Raw genomic sequence first — 23,150 nt, 5'->3', positions numbered from 1 at the left:
GAGAAATCATGGATCGAGGTGACGTTGATCTTCAAAAAATCAATGGAAAAGAGAATCTGGCCGACCCATTCACTAAAGCCATTGTGGTGAAGGAGTTCAACGACTTCAAGTTGAAGATGGATATTAGATACTGCACCGATTGGCTTTAGGCCAAGTGGGAGATTATTGAGAATAGTGTCCCAAAGTCAATCGTCAGTCTGTTGATGGTTGTGCTCTTTCTTGTATTAGTATATGAATTATAAATAAATAAAAATTATTTTGATATTTTTTATCTCAAATTGTTTCATCTTCTAATGAACTCCTGTGTTGTGGTGAAGTCTTTAGGACTATTTAGACTCGATAAAGGAGGATTTGTTGTTTAGTCCTTAAACCTGTTCGTGACCAAATGATATGTTGTTACCAAGCATGACAACATTTATCAAGCATAGGTCGTTGTGTGCCATATGAGTTGGTTGTCCTCTTAATCAAGAAGTGTGGAGATACTGGTATGGCATACAGGTGAGATGTAAGGGTACATCTGCACTGAACGTGACCGACTCCGGAGCTTTTTTTGCTGTCAAGATTTGCTCCGATGGGATATGGGTATAACTGTCCCTCCGACCTGAGACCGTCATGGTGACTTGCAAGTAACTCACTGCACTTAGGCACTAGACTACCTGAATTTCTAATTCAGTGATGGAAGGATGCTGGGTGTAGTCAAGTACTTAACTTGTCGGTGCGTGTGTCAAGATGGGATTGACCACTCCTGTTTAGGAGCTATGTACAGTCGTGTTTCAATTTAGCAAAACCTTGGCCAGGGTAGTCCTAGTGAGGAGTCACAGGACTGCTTGAGTTGAGCATGATTTGGATGATCTAATCAAGGTTGACAGTTTAACCCTAAGTCATCCTAAACACAAGGGTCAAAAGGGATGAATTATACAGTAACCATATTCACGTAGGTTCTGAATATTGCAATTACAACTATTCGACCTATCCAGACGTCAGGTACCATTGCTAGATGGTCACTTCAATTAGTACAAGATTTGGTTCCTGTGCTACCGGCTTAGGTTCGAACCTGTGGGGTCACACACATTAGAGGTTTCTATCTGATCTGATGGCTGATGAAGAGTCCTAATGCTCGTGGACTTTGAGTCCTACGTGTCTGGAACTCTGTGATCAAGAATCAGGATTTTTTAATTATGAGTTCCACACATTTTGGGTACCGTGGTCAAGAGTCCCACTGGTTTGGGACTTTTTGATCAGGGTTTCATATCGATGGACTCTGATGCCCGATTGCCCATCGAATTTGGACTCAATATTTATGAGAGATTTAATTAGTGATTTGATCATTAATTAACTCAATTTGATTGAGTAATTATTTTTGGATCAAGTCCAATTGAATTGGATACAGTTGGGTTTGACCCGATTAACTCAGCTACTTGTGTCAGTTTTTCTACCTGCCGAACTTCTTCAAGTTCGACCATAGAGACAACAGTCTCTTCACCAAGGAACTCCTTTTTCAAAAAGATTATCTTAAGACTAACAAACATCTTTTGCTCATCAGCTAGATAGAAATAATACCCTTTGGTCTCTTTTGGGTACCCAATTAAATAACACTTGTCAGACCTAGATCCAAGCTTGTCTGTAATTAAATGTTTAACATAAGCCGGACACCCCCAAACCCTCAGGTGTGAGAGTACTGCCTTACGTCCTATCCATATCTCATATGGCATTTTTGTTACAGACTTACTCGAAAACCTATTTCGAAGGTAACAAGCCGATTCGAGTGCATATCCCCAGAGGGAGATCGGCAAACCAGCAAACCCCATCATGGTTCGAACCATGTCCAACAAGGTCCGATTCCTCCTTTCAGACACACCATTATGCTGTGGTGTTCCAAGAGGAGTCCACTAAGAAAGAATCCCATTCTCCTCAAGATATGTCAGAAACTCATTGGAAAGGTATTCATCTCCTCGATCAAATCAAAGAGTTTTAATACACTTCTCAGTTTGTTTTTCTACCTCATTTCAGAATAGTTTGAACATTTCAAACGACTCTGACTTATGCTTCATTAAGTAGACATAACCATACCTCGATTGGTCATCTGTGAAGGTTATGAAGTAGAAATATCCATCTCTTGCACTTGAGCTCATGGGTCCACATATATCAGAATGTATCAGACCTAAGAGTTCACTGGCTCGCTCACCTTTTTCAGTAAAAGGTGACTTGGTCATCTTCCCAAGAAGACAGGACTCACAGGTTGGAAGTGATTCACAATCACCAACTTCAAGAATTTCTTCTTGAGCCAACCTGTTTATCCTGTTCTTATTGATATGACCTAGCCTACAGTGCCAAAGGTAGACTTCTGACACATTATCCATTCTAGGGCATTTACCGGAGGTTTGAACCACACTAACAGGCTGTGATAGTAAGTAAATTCCATTATTTAGTTGTCCAACAAACATTGTAACACCATTCAAAATGATATTGCAAATGTTTCCTTTTATTAAAAATTCATAACTGTACATGGCCAAAAGGCCTACAGAAATAATATTTAATAAAAAACTTGGATAATAGTGACATTCACTCAGAATTACATTATGAGAATTGATTACAAGGTTCATAATTTCTAAAGCTAGAACTGGAACTTTGCTTCCATCTCCAACGTTGAGGAACCTCTCGCCTTCATCAAATCTCCTACTGACCTGCAGACCCTGCATCGAATTACAGATATGATAAGGGCTTTCGATATCCAATACCCAGACAGTAGTATCACAAATGGAAAAGTTGCAAGGTGTTGTCACATAATTACCTTGCTTCTTCTTCAGCCTGTTCGAGTCCAGGGAGGCAATGTATAAAGGACAGTTCCTCTTTTAGTGCCCCTACTTCTTGCAAAAGAAGCACTCCGCCTGGCTCTGGTCGGGCTTGCACTTCTTGGTCTGACCCTGTGCAGACATCCTAGCATGCGGCTGCACCTTCTTATTCTTCTTCTTCTTCTTGTTCTTCTTTTCTTTCTTAAAGGGTTGACGTCCAGAAGAAGACCCTCCCACAACATTCACCGACTCCTTATGGAGCTGGTGATCCTTCTCAAAGTTCTGCAGCAACCCCAACAAGCCATGGTAGTTCACTGCAGGCTTTGTCATCCGAAAATGAGTAAGAAAGGGGAGGAAGGACTTGGGCAAAGAATTAAGGATCGCATCCTTAGTGAGCTGCTCATGCAAGGAAAAGCCCAGTTTACTTAGGTGCTCAATCATTTTGATTATGTACAGTACATGATCGGTGACTGAGGCCCCATCCCTTATCTGAGCATTGAAAATGGCACAACTAGTTTTGTGCCTTTCAACATCGTCAGGCGTGCCAAAGGAGTCGTTCAACATTTGAAGCATCTCCTGCGGCTGGGCATTTTTGAACCTGCAGCTGAACTCATCATTCATTACCGCCAGCATTATGCACCGAACGATGGTGCGATCGTTGAGCCACTTTTGGTAAGTATCTCAGACCGTCCCTCTAGCGTTCGAGGCTGGCTCCTCATGTGTCAGATCCATTACTACATAAAGGATCCACTCATGCTCAAGGATGATTTTTAATTTTCGATACCAGCTATCGAAATTAGGTCCCATGAGCTTGTCATTATCTAATAATGACCGAAGCGACAGGGTAGTGGCCATAGCTGCATAAAGGAAAATCAGACCTTTATTAGTATATAGATTATTAATACTAAAGACTTGGACTTTAGTCTAAAGTTTCTCCCAGTATTTTTACGAACTAGTAGCCTCAACCTCCAATTTGAGGAATTATTTTAATTCCTTAGTGGGTACTAGAATCCACACAGACCACACACGAGCCCAACTTTGGTTGGTCAACCCATGTGCATCTATGGGTAGGTTCATAACCAGTTATTTCTCTAAACAACTTCTAGTAATTAATTTTGCCCTAAAACCTAATCAGTAGGCTTTGGCTTACACTGAAAAGATCTGATTAGGTCCAACCATTAACATGACTTGATTTGGTGAATCAGACCAATAAATGATCAGGCCCGACTTTGGCCGACCAACCTGACCACCATCAAAAAAACTTAACCAAATGATCATATTATGAATGATAATTCCATTAGTCAATAAGCACCAGGCCTTTGGGCCTCCAGTGATTATTAAACTAATGGACTCATTATCACTCACTTAATAAGAGGCTATGACTTAGTTATCATTATAACTTAATCATTTTTAGGGACCTAATAATTTTTGAGGATTTTTATTAGAGGATAGAAGAGAAGAAATTAACCAGCCAATTTTAATCCTCTCACTGACTTCACCAAGTCAAATTAAAAAAGATTTAATTAAAGCCAGCATTAGGAGCACCTAAATCAGTCACACTGATTTACCTAATGACATGGGTGAGCCTTAATCATCAAGTGAACTAATCAAAACCTAACTCATCAGGTTGGCCAGGTAAGTGAGATCAGTGATGGGGATATGCTATTAACTCATCAGAGATCGAATCAATGCGAGTAGCTCCCACTTAAAAACCACTGGTCAGACTATCGAACTTACCTTAGACACCAACCAGTTCATTAGTTTTAATTTGATCAACTTAGTAAATAGGGTTCCACCACGTAGCCATGAATTAAGTCCATCTTGGTCTAGTTAAAGACATAGACCCATTCAACTACAACTATTGGAGTTAAGTCTAGAGTGTCTTTGACCTAATCTAATTTAACTTTTGATTAGATTTGACCAATTACTCTAATTTAGTCTATTTCTTAAAGCTAACCATAGGTCTAACCCAATTATGGACCTAATCCATCTAACCCATTGACCCACAAATGCAATTATCTTAGGTCTTAATTCACAATTATAAACCAACTAGACAACACTTAATTCTTTTAATTAAGTATTTGGACTGATGGGTCAGGGTTTGGCATTTCAAAAATAATTTTTAAATTTGAAAGGTTTTATTTGAAGGAAAAAACCGCTTTTTCCTGTATAGAATCTTCCAGATTTCACCAAATCTGGGGTGGAATAAATTTTATATTTTTTATCTTATGCTATTTTAGATCTAATATCTATTAGATCTAATTTTATTATCTGATATTTAAGGGTAATCTAATTCTAAAAGTATGAGAAATATAGACATACCTTAAGGGTAATCTAATTACCCGATAGATGATCGCAGCACTGCCTGAGGTTCTGATGTAGCCACACAAGCGCCTGGCCTCTACCAATATCCACTCAGATAGGATCTAGAATATCTTCTCCTCATGATTCAATGCTCCAAAAATCAGATCAATATCTGATTTAGAAGTACTTCAGAACTCCTTCTGAAGTTGGAGCAGCAGTCTGTCGAAGATGTCCTGCAGCCTTCTGTTCCAGGCGTCACCACACCTTGTACCTTTGCCAGATGAATCTCCAACTTCTTAGACATGAAGAGGGGAGAAAGGAGAATAGGGGAGGATGTGGAGAAGAGAGGAGGGGGTGGTAGCTAATGAGTTTTTTGCATAAAACAAGTTCTGTCTCGAAACCCTAGGTGCAGCAGGGTTTATATAATTCATGTATGCTGTGCAGTGCCACATCATTCGACCAATCAAAAAATTCCAATAAATTCTAAAAAAATTTTGATTGATAGAGTGATGTCATCTGATCATATCAGATAAGAACCTCACCTTATCTCCGAAAGGTGGCACCAACATTGGATAAGCACAAATAGAGTGGCGCGAAAGAGTCCAAGTTTATCAGGACTCTTTGGTTCTTATCCATTTGGGGCGCCCACTTAAATCCAATTGGGCTCATGCCATAATCTGATTATGGCACCCAATTTGATTAGGTTTAGGCATGTGGACACTCTACAAAAATCTTTCAATAAGTCCTCTTCAGTTTAAGACCCATATGTCAACTTTTGATAGATGTCCTAAAATGAAATTGACAGGTGCTAGAAATTAGCAGGTGTTGTCTTAAATTCATCTCATGAATTAAGACAAGCCTTTTCTGACCTAGACAAGCTTTGATTAGACTGAGAAAAACCTTTCTAAGGTTCTCTGGATGAGCCAGATCTCATTTGGTTCAGTAGAGACAGAAAAAATTACACGAGGAGAAAGTTAGGCTCAATCGAGTGCTAGCACGATTTTCTTGAACCTAATTGGATCTTATTCAAATCAATTGGGGTAGCCCAATTGATGACATCCAGACCCTAACCCTTATTTGTGTGACCCAGTTAGGTTCAATTCTGTATGGTAATGAGACATGTCGTGATCTTATCATCGACATCATCAAAACTCCTTTCGATGGACCAGAACTCTTCTGATTCAGACAATTAGAATGATCGATCATCAAAATCATTCTAATTGCTCCCAAAATCCACCAGTGACACCTAGCAGTATATGGTGACAACCCATCAGAACTGAAGATGAACCTCTTGGTGCAGCTACCTGTGTGATTGAGTTCCTCTATCATGAGTCCCGATTGAATTAGGGTTAAGGTGAACTCGTCAAACCCAACATCAATCATATGAATCAATTGATCGATCTGAGTCCGATATGAAACCCCAATGGAAAACTCTTTTCCATTATTTCACTCTGCCATGGCCATGGGCTTAAGGACTCGATCTTTCGATCATCATAGGACTACTCCTCACATCTATCGAGGTTGATAGATCCCATCTTGGTGCGATCTGGTTCCTACAATGGATATGCTATAGCCAACATACACCTCAGGATTCTGAATGGCTAGGAGACCGAGTTATGGTGTAGTCAAACTATAACACACTCAAGGTGAACCGTCGATGCACCTCAGGTCAAAGAACTAGACACACAACTGCAGTATCGAGTTAGTCATCGATGAGAAGGTAGACTTTCTTATGACTGCTCGAGGTGGTCACGCTCAGTACTCTCATTCTCAACAAATACCTGTACTCTCGTTCTGATGTCTCCACACTGTAGACTCAAGACTCATCTACCCTAAGGAAGCGATCGTACACCAACCTTTCGGATCGATCACCATCCTCGTGATGATCCTATGGTCAGGAGCAGTTTATGAGTTAGTTATGTAAATTCATGCCTTAAATTTTCAACTCTTGAAAATATGAATTAACATTCCCACTAACTCAAAGGATGTATCATAGACACAATGTACATAATGTGATAGAAGAATAACCCTTTTATTCATTTATAGTCAAAATTACAATTTTGCCCTTAGATTTATACAGGAATGTGTCAGCTGATCTGGCATCTAGGGCACACATCTAACATTATTTTTTGTTCACCAAATGTGTTGACTTATTTCACAAACGGATCAGCATATTTCATAAACAGTAATCCTATTGCTAATTACATAATAGAAAATAACTCAATCAAAATAAATCATGAATATTTCTTTAGATCTAATCTAACACATTCATGATAAATTTTACAATTGAACCTTTACAATAAAATTCTTTCGCTGTTTCGTCTGCATGAGATATAATCGCATCGGCACCCCGACCGCCATAGAAGAACCCCATCGAATGGGAGGAGAGGGCCTTTAAACCCTATTTATCTCCTATGACTGGACGACCATGGCAACCAACCCAATTAGACTACTTGCTACTTGGATCAAGTATATCTAAATATATTAATTTTAAAATTTAAATTTTAAATTTCAAATTTTGAATTTCAAATTTCAAACAAATTTCAATTTTCAATTTTCAATTTTTAAATTTTAAATTTTGAATTTCAAATTTGAAATTTCAAACAAATTTTGAATTTTGAATTTCAAATTTTTGAATTTTGAATTTTGAATTTCAAATTTCAAAATTCAAATTTTAAATTTTAAATTTCAAATTTTTAAATTTTGAATTTTGAATAAATTTCAAAATTCAAATTTTAAATTTTGAATTTTAAATTTCAAATTTAAACTTTTAGATTACTACTTAATCTATGCATGCAAATGTATATCATATTTTAAAATCTGCTCTGATACCATTTGAAGTAAATTTTAGTGCAGGGATAAAATGATAATTTTAAAATTTTTTCAAAATTATTATTTTATAATGAAAATTATTAATTAATCTAATTAATTAATATATATAAATCTTACATAAAGATCTAAATATGATATATATATAGCATGTATTTAAATTTAAAATTCAAACTTCTACAGTAAATATTTTACTGTTACATGTTCAGAACACATTACCTTTGTCTGGGTAGTCGATCATCACAATCTGATCACTGTCGGGAGGGTCTGATCATTCCAACATAGCCACACAGTATGTCTGATCTCTGTGAATCATCCACACAAAGCTCTCGATCTGATCGGCTCCTCACGAATGCTAGTTCATGGCAGAACCCTTTCGACGGTCGATGTTGATCGAACTCCTTCGATCTTGATCTGTCGACTCTTTGGATGCTCTGGATCATCAGCAGAGGTGCTTGAGAAGTCGATGAATCTTTCTCTGAGATTTGGTGGGCTCACGACACTCGTAGCTCACTTTCTCACTTCCCGAACCCTAGGCAGTAACCCTAGGGTACACACAAAAAACCCTGTGCCCACTCTCTTTCTTTTCTTTTCTCTCAAAATTTTTGAACTTTTCAAATTCATGCAGAAAGCTTCCTCACGCCCATTTTTTTTTTTTTCAAAAATCTCATACGCACGCCCCACCTTCTTATCTCTTTTTAAAACAATGCAAGACGCATCTTAAACGCATGACAGGATAAAGCTAGGTGGATGCTCATTTGAATTCAAATCGAATTTGAATTCAAATGCCAACCAACCCATCCTTATCCACTCTTGGCATAAGAAGAGAAGGGTGTGGGCTCCCTTGTGCATGGAGAGTTTACACGAGAAACTCTTTCTCATGTAAAGCAAATGGCGCACAAATGGATAAGGCTAGGTGGCGCATGGATTAGTTGCCCATTCAAATTCAAACTTCATTTGAATTTGAATGGCCAACCAACCATCTTTATCCACCCAAATGGTGCACAAATGGAGGGGTGTGGAAGGCTTCTGCATGAGAGAAAATTCATGAGAAGTTGTTTCTCGTGAATTCAAATGGGCGCAGATAAGTGAGGTGGCGCAGGGAAAGAATTCAAAAGGTGGTTTCAACCTAATTGAGCCAACTAATCAAAATAGGTTAGATACAATTAGACTAAGTTAAACCTAACTTAATTAGGCTTAATTAAGCTCAATAAAATCTTAATCAAATCAGGAATTGACTAAGCCCAACCCCTGATCAGATCAGGGACCAAACCACCTTGGCGATTAGGTCAACACTTAACCTAATCGGGTCAAACCCAACTGAATCCAATTCAATTGAACTTGATCTAAAAATAATTACTCAATAAAATTAAGTTAATTAGTGATCAAATTACTAATTAAATCTCTCATAAATATTGAGTCCAAATTCGATGGGCAATCGGGCATTAGAGTCCATCGATATGAAACCCTAATCAAAAAGTCCAAACCAATGGGACTCTTGACCACGGTACCCAAAATATGTGAAACTCATGATTAGAGAATCCTGATTCTCGATCATAGAGTTCCAAACATGTAGAACTCAAAGTCCATGAGCATTAGGACTCTTCATCAGCCATCAGATCAGATAGGAACCTCTAATGTGTGTGACCCCGCAGGTTCGAATCTAAGCCGGTAGCACAGGAACCAATTCCTGTACTAATTGAAGTGACCATCTAGCAATGGTATCCGATGTCTGGATAGGTCAAATAGTCACAATCGCAACATTCAGAACCTACGTGAATTTGGTTACTGTATAATTCATCCCTTTTGACCCCTGTGATTAGGATGACTCAGGGTTAAACTGTCAACCCTGATTAGATCATCCGAATCATGCTCAACTCAAACAGTCCTGTGACTCCTCACTAGGACTATCCTGGGCAAGATTTTGCTAAATTAAAATACGATTGTACACAACTCCTGAACAAGAGTGGTCAATCCCATCTTGACACACGCATCGATAAGTCAAGTACTTGACTACACCCAGTATCTTTCCATCATTGAATTAGAAATTCAGGTAGTCCAGTACCTAAGTGCAGTGAGTTGCTTGCAAGTCACCGTGGCGGTCTCAGGTCGGAGGGACAGTTATACCCATATCCCATCGGAGCAAATCTTGACAGCAGAAAAAGCTCCAGAGTCGGTCACGTTCAGTGCAGATGTATCCTTACATCTCACCTGTATGCCATACCAATGTCTCCACACTCCTTGGTTAAGAGGACAACCAACCCATATGGCACACAATGACCTATGCTTGATAAACGTTATCATCTTTGGTAACAACGTATCATTTGGTCACGAACAGGTTTATGGACTAAACGACAAATCCTCTTTGTCGAGTCTAAATAGTCCTAAGGACTTCACCACAACACAGGAGTTTATTAGAAGATGAAATAATTTGTGATGAAAAATACCAAAATAACTTTTATTTATTTATAATTCATATACTAATACAAGAAAGAGCACAACCGTCAACAGACTGACGATTGGCTTTGGGACACTAGTCTCAACAGTTATCGTATGATTCAGTTCTTCTATCATGAGTCCTGATTTGACGGAGGTCTTGAAAAACTCATCAGACCCCATTGTCAGTCATATGCTAGCTTAGCTCAACTCGAGTTTATTTGTGAATTTTGTAAAATTTTTTTTTCGATATTCACACTTACTTTGGCCAAAGACTTTCTGAACCCAGTCTTGCAAATCGCATAGGACTTCTTCTTTTCTACCAAGATCGATAGATTCTATCTAAATGCATCCTACTCCAAACAGTAAACTTGAACCTACTAAAGCCAACATACACAATAAAAATTTGAATGGCTAGAAACCAAGAGAACGTACAGTCAAACCCAATAGCCTCGCTGAGAATAACCATTGGCACTACAGGTCAAAAGACTATTCACACCACTGCAGCATCGAGAAGACCATTGACGAGTGAGTAGACATCTATGTGGTTCTCATGTTGGTCACGCTCAGTGCAAGTTATTCTCTAACAACCATCTGCACCTTCATCCCAGTGTCTCTACACCACAGATCGAGACTCATCTACCTACAAGAGAGGTGAATCGCACATCGATCTCAAATGAATTGATCACTATCCTCCATGACGATCTTTTGATCGAAAGAATTTAGAAATTAACTACTAATTAATGTATGTCTCAAATTCTTAACACTTTAAGAATATACAAAAATCATCTTTGTTAATTTTTAGGATAAATTATGGACACATAAACATGATTGGAATGAAAAAATTCTTTATTATTAATAAAAAGATTATAAGTACAAGTTTAAGTCCTAGAATTACATAATGTGTCAGCCAACAATTGGCTTCTAGGGCACAAATCTAACAGTCGGTGGGTGAGAGAAGAGTAGAACTTGTTTTAGACTCTAGGTTTAAATTTGAATTCAAACATTTTGAACTCAAAATTTAAACCAACCAAATCCTAATCTAACAAGGATTAGAAGTAGGCATTAAACTTCATCTGGGCAAGAGAAAATCCATGCAAAAATCCTTTTCTCATGTGACGAAAGAAATGGTGTAGAGAAGGGTGGCGCAAGGGTTGTCCAATTCAAATTCGAATTCGAATTCTTATCCAATTAGGCTCTTAACCCAATCAAATTAGCTTAGATCTAATTAGATCACCTAATCTAATTGTTAGAAAATATATCTCAAAAGCCAATCATCAAGCTGTTGATGGTTGAGCAATCAAGTATTGTAATTGATTTATTAATAAATAAAATATATTTTTGGTATTTTCATCTTAAGTTTTCATCTTCTAACGAACTTCGTTGTTATGATGAAGTCCTTAGGACTATTTAAGTTTGATAAAGAGAGAATTTATTGATTAGTCCTTAAAATTATTCACGACCAAATGATAGGCTGTTAATAAGGATGACAGCTTCTATCGAGCATAAGTCGCTGTAAGCCGTATGGGTTAGTTGTCCTCTTAATCAAGTAGTATGGAGATACTGGTATGGCATATAGATGAGATATAAGGGTACATCATCATTGAACGTGACCAACTCCAGAGCATTCTACTATCGAGAATGTCTCTGATGGGATATAGGTAGAAGTGTCTCTTAGACCTAAGATTACCTCAGTGACTTGCAAGTAACTCACTATGCTTTGGTACTGGACTAACTGAATTTTTAATTCAGTGATGGAAGGCTTCTAGGCACAGTTAAGTACTTACAAAATTAGAGTGTGATCGAGATGGGATTGACCACTCCAAGAGTTGGAGAAGAATGAGTCGCTGTATTTCAATTTAGCAAAATCTTGACCAGGGTAATTCATCAGATGGATTTGATATTTTGAAATACAATATGGACAACCTAATCAGAGTTGACAGATAAACTCTGAGGTGTCCTATGATCATTTTGGTCAAGAAAATGAATTATATGGAAACTATATCCCCATGGGTTCTAAGGATGTTGTTCTACACATTCGACCTATCCGGCCGTCGAGTACCATTGCTAGATGGTCACTTCGATTGGTATAAAAATTTATTTTTATGCTACTGACTTAGATATAGACCTATAAGATCACACACATTAGAGTTTATGATCCGATCGAATGGTTGATCAATGATTAAGAATCGTTCTAGGGTTAAATGATCAATACGATTGACATTTAACCTAGTGCAAGTGTTGTAGGAGGATCGATTAGCAATTTGATTGCTAATTGACTTAATTTGATTAAGTCAATGGGCTGAGATTAAGTCTAATTGAATATAATTTAATTAGATTTAGTTTAGACTTCATTGGATCAAGTCTAATTGGTTTATTGGATAAGCCAAGTGCAAGAAAAAACTAGTCCTAGTTCAATTAGGACTTGGGTCAACCTAATTTTTAATTTGATTAAAAAATTAAAATAAATTTAAATCTAATTTAATATAATTAAATTAGATTTTTAATTGAATTAAGATCTATTTTAATTGAATTGATCTAATTTTGGTTTGATTTAGTTTGAGAAAGCAAATTAAAACAAGTCATAACATAGAATCCTAGTAAGACTAGGATTCTACCTTGCGACACATAAGCCCCCCACACCCTCTCTCTTATTCCATGCCAATTCTCTCTTATTTTGTACGATAAAAATCCTCTCCCAGGTCTTCACCATGCTCAAAAGGTTTCCTCTCTTTTTTCTTACATGGAAGATGGTTGTGGATCAAATCAAAGTAGGAATAAGTTTGGATTTCAAATTCTATGAGATAGTTTTAGAAATCCAAAACTCTTTCCTTTTTGCACCGATTTTATTCAAATTTTTTTTGAGATTTTTATGGATTTTATGGCACTTGATAGGCCCCCTTCACTCCTAGTCCACACACAAAAAGAAGGAGGGGGTGCCCAAGAGTTGGGCGCCCCTTATCTTGCCATGTTTGGATAAATCTTGACTAGGTATTTGACCTAGAAAAGGACTCTATCATATCTCTCTATATAAAATGAATTTCTTTATGAAATTTTCATGAAAAATAGACCAAAAAGAGACCTTTGGGCATCCAAAAATCAGAGAGAAAGAAGGTTGGGGCGTGGAGATATAATAGACACAAGATAGGGTGTCTATAGAGAGCAAAGAGAAGAAGAAGAGGGTCTTCTTCTAGGGTTGTTGTGTTCATCTCTTTTCTTCTTCTATCTTGAGTTTTCTGAGAGCATCTCAGATTTGAAACTCTTCCTCCTACTATTTATCTTTGGAAGAATCTAAATCAAGAAGAAGAAGGTACCTGATCAACCATCGAAGAAGGATCAACGCAGTACTAGCATACTGTGCTGATTTTCTGGAGCAGAACTTTTGATCAAGATTCGTGGGCTCGTGTGGATGACTCCTAAAGGTCGGATGCGTGTGTGGCTCACAACATCATCGTCAAGCCCGAATCAGCAAGGTTAGAACATCTAACTTGTAAGCTAATAGATCTGATCTATTGTTTATTACATACATTAGATGTTGCATAGAAACATATTGATATGATCAATATATAGTTCATTCTCTATATATTTTAATTTTTATTTTAATATTATATAATAATCATGTAATAAGATCTTAGATTTAAAAATTCTTTAGTTTTATAAAATAAATTTTAATTTATTTTAGTCTTCCACTGTATGATCTTGAAAAAGTTTCGAGATATAACCCTGAAACCCTAGATTTGGTTCCTTCAATTGGTATCAAGGTATAGGTTGTTTATTACATGATTATTTATACATGCTTAAATTATTTTTTAGATTAGATCTAATTTATAATCTAATTATTAAATATAAAATTAAAATTTTTAGATCAATCACGAACTGCAAGATTGTCTTGCTATAAGGTTTACCCCTTACAGTGCAAAGGTTGTCCTAGTTCGTGTAGATCTATCTTTAATCATAAATTTGTTAGATGTGATCTACATTAAATTTATGATTTATTAGATTTAAAAGATATTTAAATCTAAAATAAAATATCTTTGTTAATATAATATACACAAAGAACTATCATATTTTTGTCTGAAAAATTTATGCAGTTTAAAATTAAAATTGTTTCAATTACATGAACCTGTTTAGATTAGATCTAAAGTAGTTTCATGTTTATTTTATTTGTATCTTGATTATGAATCAAACATGCAACTTGGTTGGTGGAACCATGTTGTAAAATTATTTTATAAATATGAAAATTATTTTCAAAAAGCCGAACCCCAACCCTCAGCCCAAAATTTAATTGAGAATTAAGAAGTTATTTTGATTAGGTTCTAGGATTGTGAATTGAAGAACCTAAGACACAAACCATAATACATTGGATTAATAGGTTAGTGAGAATTAGGTCCATTAATTAGGTTAGACCTAAGGTTAGATTAAAGATGGAGTTAATTAGAGAATTGACTAAATCTAATCATTTGTTGTCTTAGATTAGGTCAAGGATTCTCTAGATCAATTATAATAGTTGTAGTTGGTCAAGTCCATGTCTTTAACGAGAACCAAATGGATTTGATTCTTGGCTAAGTGGTCTAGCACAAACTGTTAGGTTGATTCAATGGAAACAAATTAAACCAGTTGGTGTCTAAGATAAACCAGACCGGTGGTTCTTAATTGGAAGCCCGCTTATCTGGCCATTCTGATGGTGTCTAAGGCAAGCTTTGGCAGATCCTCCCATCGATCGAACTTACCTGGCCTCTTGGTGAAATTATATTTTGATTGGATCACTTGACTATTCGAGCTGATCCATGTCAGCTAGGTAAATCAGTGTGACTGATTTAGGTGCTCCTAGACCAGCCCTTTTAATGGTCTCCCTTAAGCTGACTTGGTGAAGCCAATGGGAGGATCATGATAAGCTGGTTCATCTGACCTCATCCTCTAAATCAATTAAATTCTCTAAAATTATTAAGTTTTTAAAATGAAATAGTTATGGTGATAACTAGATCATAGCCTCTCATTAAGTGGATGATAATGGGTCCATCAATTGGATAATCATTGGAGGCCCAAAGGCCTGGTGCTTATCGACTGATGAAATTATCATTCATAATATAATTTTTTGACTGCATCTTTCTAAATGGTGGTTAGGTTAGCCAACCAAAGTTGGGCCTAATCATTCATTGGCTAGATGGGCCAAGTATGATCATGTTAATGGTTGGACCTAACTAAACCTTTTCAGTGGAGGCCAAAGCCTACTGATTAGGGACTAGAACAAAATTAAAATTACTAGAAATTATTTAGAGAAATAATTGGTTATGAACCTACCCTTAGATGAAATAATTGGTTAGCCAACCAAAGTTGGGCTTGTGTGCAGTCTAAGTGGATTCTAGTACCCACTAAGGAATTAGGGTAATTCTACGAATTGGAGGTAAAGGCTACCAATTCAAATAAAATAGTGAGAGAAACTTTTTGATTAAAGTCCAAATCTTTAGGTTTAATGAACAATTACTAATTAGGTTATGATTTTTCTTTGTGCAGATATGGCCACTTCCCTATCGCTCCGATCATTATTGGATAATGATAAGTTGGTGGGACCCAACTTTGATAGCTGGTATCGAAAGTTGAAGATAGTTCTGGAGCATGAATGGATCCTATATGTGATAACGGATCCTACACCTAAGGAGCCTGCTGCCAATGCACGTGGAACAGTTAGAGACACTTACCAGAAGTAGCTTAGTGACCAGACCACGGTGCGCTGCATCATGCTGGCTGCCATAAGCGATGAGTTCAGTCACAAATTTGAAATGGCTCAGCCAAAGGACATGCTTCAAGTGTTGGAGGATGCCTTTGGCACACCCGATGACATGGAGAGGCACAAGACTAGTTATGCCATCTTCAATGCCAAAATACGGGATGCTGCCTCTATCACTGATCATGTATTGTACATGATCGAGCTGATGGAGCATTTGAGCAAGCTCGGCTTTCCCTTGCATGAGCAGCTTAGGAAAGATGCAATACTGAACTCGCTGTCCAAGTCTTATCTCCCATTCCTCACTCATTATAGAATGACAAAACCTGAAGTAAACTACCATGGGTTACTGTGGTTGCTTCAGAACTTTGAGAAAGATCACCAACTCTATAAGGAGTCGGTGAACTTAGTGGGAGGTTCGTCTTCTAGTTCTCGACCCTTTAAGAAAGGAAAGAAGAACAAGATGAAGAAAGTGAAGAAGGTGCAAGTTCAGGCTGGAACATCAATGCAGGGCCAGACCAAAAAGATCAAGCCCGATAAGAGTCAAGCTGAATGCTTTTTTTGTAAGAAGCGGGGGCACTGAAAGAGAAACTGTCCTCAGTATATTGCCTCCCTAGATCCAAACAGGCAGAGAAAGTAGCAAGCTATTACTGGGCAAGGTATTTATATGATAATTCCTTATAATTTCTCTATTTGTGATATAACTGATTGGGTATTGGATACCGATAGCCCTTACCATATTTGCAATTCGTTGCAGGGGTTGTAGGTTAGTAGGAGATTCCAACAAGATAAGAGGTTCCTGAACGTTGGAGATGGAAGATCAGTTTCAGTTCTAGAATTAGGAATCTTGAAACTTGTATTTGAGTCCCATACCGTTATTCTTAATGATTGTCATTTCTATCCCAGTTTCTTTTTAAACGTTATTTCTGTAGGTCTTCTGGCCAAAAATGATTATGAAATTTTAATAAAGAAACAAATTTGTAATATCATTATGAATGATGTTACTATTTTTTATGGATATTTGAACAATGGTGTGTATATGTTATCACAACCTGTTAACGTAGTCTATTCTACTGGCAAGCACCTTAGATTAGATAGTGTGTCAGATATCTACTTATGGCACTATAGGCTAGGTCATATAAACAAGAACAGAATAAACAGGTTGACTCAAGAGGGAATCCTCAAAATTAGTAGTTGTGAATCACTTCCAACCTGTGAGTCCTGTCTTCTTGATAAAATGACCAAGTCACCTTGGGCCTAGTACATACTGATGTATGCGGGCCCATGAGCACAAGTGCTAAAGATGGATATTTCTACTTCATCACTTTCATGGATGATCTATCCAGATATGGATATGTCTATCTGATGAAACATAAGTCAGATTTATTTGAAATATTCAAACGATTTCGAAGTGAAGTTGAAAATCAAACTGGGAAGAGTATTAAAACTCTTCAGTCTGACCGAGGAGGGGAATACCTTTCTGATGAGTTTCTCACATACCTAGGAGAGAATGGGATTCTCTCCCAATGGACTCCTCCAGGAACACCATAGCATAATGGTATGTCTGAAAGGAGAAATCAGACTTTGTTAGACATGGTCCAATCCATGATAGATTTTGCCAGCTTGCCGATATCCTTCTGGGGATATGCACTCGAATCGGCCTGTTACCTATTAAATAGGATTTCAAGTAAGTCTGTAATTAAGACTCCATATGAGATATGGACAGGGTGTAAGCCAGCAGTTTCACACCTTAGGGTCTGGGGGTGTCCGGACTATGTCAAACAGTTAGTTACAGATAAACTCGGACCTAGGTCTGACAAATGCACATTCATAGGGTACCCCAAAGAGACCGAAGGATATTTTTTCTACCATGCTGATGAACAAAAGGTGTTCGTCAATATTAAGAAAATCTTTTTAGAAAAGGAGTTCCTTGGTGAAGGAACTATTGCCTCTAAGGTTGAACTTGATGAAGTTCAACAGGTAGAAGATGAAGGAGAAAAACTGCTTTTCCTCGTAGGATCTTCCAAATTTCACCAAATTTGGGGCGGAATAAATTTAAAAATTTTTTATCCTACATGTATTTTAGATCTAAGTCTCTAGATCTAATCTTCATATCTAATATTATAAATCTAAAATTAAATCTAAAACTATGATGAAAGATGAAATACCTCAAGGGTAATCTGATTACCCTATAGATGATCTCTGCACAGTCCCAGGTTCTGATGTAGCCACGCAAGCACCTGGCCTCTACCAGTATTTACTTAGATAGGACCTGGAGTGTCTTCTCCTCATGAATCTATGCTCCAAAAATTAGATCTAAATCTGATTAGAAAGATCTTCAAAAGTCTTCTTGAAGTTGGAGCAGCAGCCTGTCGAAGAAGTCCTGCAGCCTTCTGTTCCAGGCGTCACCATGCCTTGGATCTTTGCCAGATAGATGTCCAACTCTTTGAACAAGAAGAGGGGAGGAATGAGAGTAGGGAGGATATAGAGAAGAGGGGAGGGGGTTGCAGCTATTAGGTTTTGTGCATAAAACAACTTCTACCTCGAAATCCGAGGTGCAGCAGGGTTTATATAGACCCTGTATGCTGCGCAGTGCCACATCATTCAACCAATCAGAAAATTCTAATAAATTCTGAAAATATTTTGATTGGTGGAGTGATGTCATCTGATCATATCAAATAAGAACCCCACCTTATCTCCAAAATATGGCACCAATATTGGATAAGTACAAATAAGGTGGCGCCAAAGAGTCCATGTTTATCAGGACTCTTTGGTTCTTATCCATTTGGGGCACCCACTTTAATCCAATTTGGGCTCATGCCATAATCTAATTATGACACCTAATTTAATTAGGTTTTGGCATGTGGACACTCCACAAAAATTCTTCAATGAGCTCTCTTCAGTTTAAGACCCATATGTCAACATTTGACAGATGTCCTAAAATGAAATTGGCAGGTGACAGGAATTAGCAGGTGCTTATCTTAAATTCATCTCATGAATTAAGACAAGCCTTTTCTGAGCTGAACAAGTTTTATTTAGACTAAGAGAAATCTTCCAAAGGTTCTCTGGGTGAGTCAAATCATATTTGGCTCAGTAGAGACAGAAAAGATTACACGAGGAGAAAGTTAGGCTCAATCGAGTGCTAGCACGATTTCCTTGAACCTAATTGGATCTAATCCAAATCAATTGGGTTAGCCCAATTGATGACATCTAGATCCTAACCCTTATTTGTGTGATCCAGTTAGATTCAATTATGTATGGTAATGAGATATGTCGTGATCTCATCATCGACATCATCGAAACTCCTTTCGATGGATGAGAACTCTTCTTATTCAGACAATTAGAATGATCAATCATCAATTTCATTCTAATTGCTCCCAAAATCTACCAGTGACACCTAACAGTATATGGTGGCAACCCATCAGAACTAATGACGAACCTCTCGGTGCAGCTACCTATGTGATTGAGTTCCTCTATCATGAGTCCCGACTGAATTAGGGTTAAGGTGAACTCGTCAAACCCAACATCAGTCATATGAGTTAATCGATCGATCCGAGTCTGATGTGAAACCTTAATGAAAAACTCTTTTTCATTATTTCACTCTGCCATGGCCATGGGCTTAAGGACTTGATCTTTCAATTATCATAGGACTACTCCTCTCATCTACCGAGGTTGATAGATCCCATCTTGGTGCGACCTAGTTCCTACAATGAATATGCTACAGCCAACATACACCTCAGGGTTCCGAATGGCTTGGAGACTAAGTTATGGTGTAGTTAAACTATAACACACTCAAGGTGAACTATCGATGCACCTCAGGTCAAAGAAATAGACACACAACTACAGTATCGAGCTAGTCATTGACGAGAAGGTAGACTTTCTTATGACTGCTCGAAGTGGTCACGCTCAGTACTCTCGTTCTCAACAAATACCTGTACTCTCACTCTGATGTCTCCACACCATAGACTCAAGATATATCTACCTTAAGAAAGCAATCGTACACCAACCTTCCAGATCGATCACCATCCTCGTGATGATCCTATGGTCAGGAGCTGTTTATGAGTTAGTTATGTAAATTCATGCCTTAAATTTTCAACTCTTGAAAATATGAATTTATATTTCTACTAACTCAAAGGATGTATCACAGACACAATGTACACAATGTGATAGAAGAATAACTCTTTTATTCATTTATAGTCAAAATTATAAATTTGCCCTTAGATCTGTACAGGAATGTGTCAGCCGATCTGGCATCTAGGGCACACATCTAACAAACTCCCACTTGACCTAATGCCAATTGGCTACATATCTAAGTCCCATCTTCTCATGGTGGGCTTCGATCTTCTGCTGGCCTAATGGCTTTGTCAGCAGGTCTGTCACATTGTCTGTGGAGTCGACTCTCTTGACCTCAACATAACCTTTTTCGAGGTAATCACGGATCAGATAGAATCGCCACTCGATGTGCTTAGACTTCTGGTGAGACCTTAGCTCTTTAGCTAGGGCTATGGCGCCATTATTGTCATAGTAAAAAGATATGGCATCCGATGATATCACTCCAAGCTCTGTGGTAAACTTTTTATACCAGAATGCCTCCTTCGCAGCTTTCGATCATCTATATCAGACATAAAGTCTGAGTCTGTATATCCCTGAATCTGGAGTTCTCCATTCCCAAAGACTAGAAACATATCCTTAGTCCTTCTCAAGTACTTAAGGATACATTTCACAAAAGTCCAGTGCTCTTCGTCTGGATTCGACTGATATCTGCTTGTGACACTTACAGCATGGGCTATATCAAGTCGTGTACATAGCATGGCATACATGAGGCTCCCTATTGCCGAAGCATAAGGGATCTTGCTCATGCGTTCAATCTCCTCAGGTGTGCTAGGGCACATCTTCTTGGAGAGATGAATGCCATGTCTAAAAGGTAATAAACCTCTTTTAGAGTTTTTCGTGCTAAACCTTTTTAGCACCTCTTCTATGTACATCTTCTGTGAAAGTCCCAATATCCTATTTGATCTATATCTATAGACCTTAATACCCAGTATAAAGGATGCCTCTCCTAGATCTTTCATAAAGAACTCTTTAGACAACCATACTTTGACTGAGGTCAACATGAAAATATCATTTCCAATTAGGAGGATGTCATCTACGTACAATACGAGGATGACAATTGTGCTCTCACTGACCTTTTTGAACACACATGGTTTCTCCTCATTCTTGATGAAACCAAACATTTTGATGACATCATTGAAACGAGTATTCCAACTCTGAGATGCTTGCTTAAGTCCATAAATGGATCTTCGCAGCTTGCAAATCTTGTGATCATCATCACTGGATGTGAAACCAAACGACTGTTCCATATAGATATCTTCCTCAAGATATCCATTTAAGAACGCCGTTTTCACATCCATCTACCATATTTTATAATCAAAATAGGCTACAATAGCAAGCAATGTGTGGATGGATTTTAGCGTGGCTACGGACGAGAAGGTATCCTGATAGTCAATGCCTTCATGCTGACTATAACCTTTCGCTACGAGCCTAGCCTTGAATGTCTCCGCATTTCCATCTGCACCTATCTTTCTCTTGAAGATCCATTTACACCCAATAGGTACAATATCTTCAGGTGGATCTACCAAGGTCCAGACTTAGTTTGAGTGCATCGAGTCAATTTTTGATCTCATTGCCTCTAATCATTTCTTAGAGTCGATATCTGATATCGCCTCGTCATAGGTCTTGGGGTCATCACCATGAGCTCCATTTCTCATGAGGAATATTTTCTCGACATCCTCTTGTATGGTACCTAAGTACCTTTCAGGAGGATAAAAAATTCTAGTCGATCTACGAGGTGGAAGAGGTTGTGTTAAGATTGGTTCTAATTGATTAGGTTCCTCAGGTTCTTTAGCTCATTGCTCTTGGGAGACATTCTCCTTGAGCTTAATTATTCTTCCGATGCCACCATCTTGAATAAACTATTTTTCAAGAAAAATAGCATTTCGACTCACAATCACATTGTGGTCTTCCAGAATATAAAAATAGTATCCTAATGACTCTTTAGGATATCCTATGAATCGAGCTCTAAAAGACCTAAACTCTAACTTGTCCGCCTGTTGTCTCTTGACATGAGCCGGACAACCCCAAATTCTGAGATGATTCAGACTTGGCTTCTTACCATGCCATATCTTATATGGTGTGGTAGGAATGATTTTAAAGGAAATCCTATTCAATACATAAATTACTGTCATGAGACAATGTCTCCAAAAAAATTTGGGGAGGTCCGTGAAGCTCATCATGGAACGGACCATATCTAATAGGGTCCGATTTCTCTGTTTTGAAACCCATTGAGTTGAGGTGTTCCAGGTGGAGTCCATTGAGAGACTATGCCATTATTTTTAAGATAGTCTAGGAACTCTCGACTAAGGTATTCACCTCCTCGATCTGATCGAAAAACCTTAATGGGCTTTCCTGTTTATTTTTCTACCTCATATCTGAATTCTTTGAACCTTTCAAAAGCTTCAGACTTGTGTTTCATTAGAAACACATATCCGTACCTAGACATATCATCGATAAAGATAATGAAGTAAATGTAGTTGCCTCTAGCCGGTACATCAAATGGGCTGCACACATCTGTATGTACTAGGGCAAGTAGGTCTGTGGCCCTTTCTCCATGTCTCACAAAAAGAAGCTTGGTCATTTTACCTTGAAGGCATAATTCATAAACTGGATATGATTCGAAAGTCAACGGACTCAATAGTCTGAATTTCTCCAATTTGTTAATCCTGTCTTCCGCTATATGATCTAGCCTTAGGTGCCACAGATACTTATCATTTAGACTATCTCTAGGCCTTTTACTTCCTATGGCATTCACATTTTGCTCAATATTAAATACAGATACATCAATATGTAGCTGATAGAGATCGTTAATAAGAAAACCATCTGCAACTTTATTATTTTTATAAAAAATATTTCAATGGTCCTTATGAAAGCTAATCACATAGCCTTCTTGTGCTAAACATGAAACAGAAATCAAATTCCTGCTTGCTGCAGGCACACAATAACAATCT

This window comes from Elaeis guineensis, chromosome 5 (genome assembly GCF_000442705.2).
Source record: "Elaeis guineensis isolate ETL-2024a chromosome 5, EG11, whole genome shotgun sequence".
NCBI lineage: Eukaryota > Viridiplantae > Streptophyta > Magnoliopsida > Arecales > Arecaceae > Elaeis > Elaeis guineensis.
The sequence above is the reverse complement of the archived record's forward strand: the minus strand, read 5'-3'. Positions refer to the sequence as shown.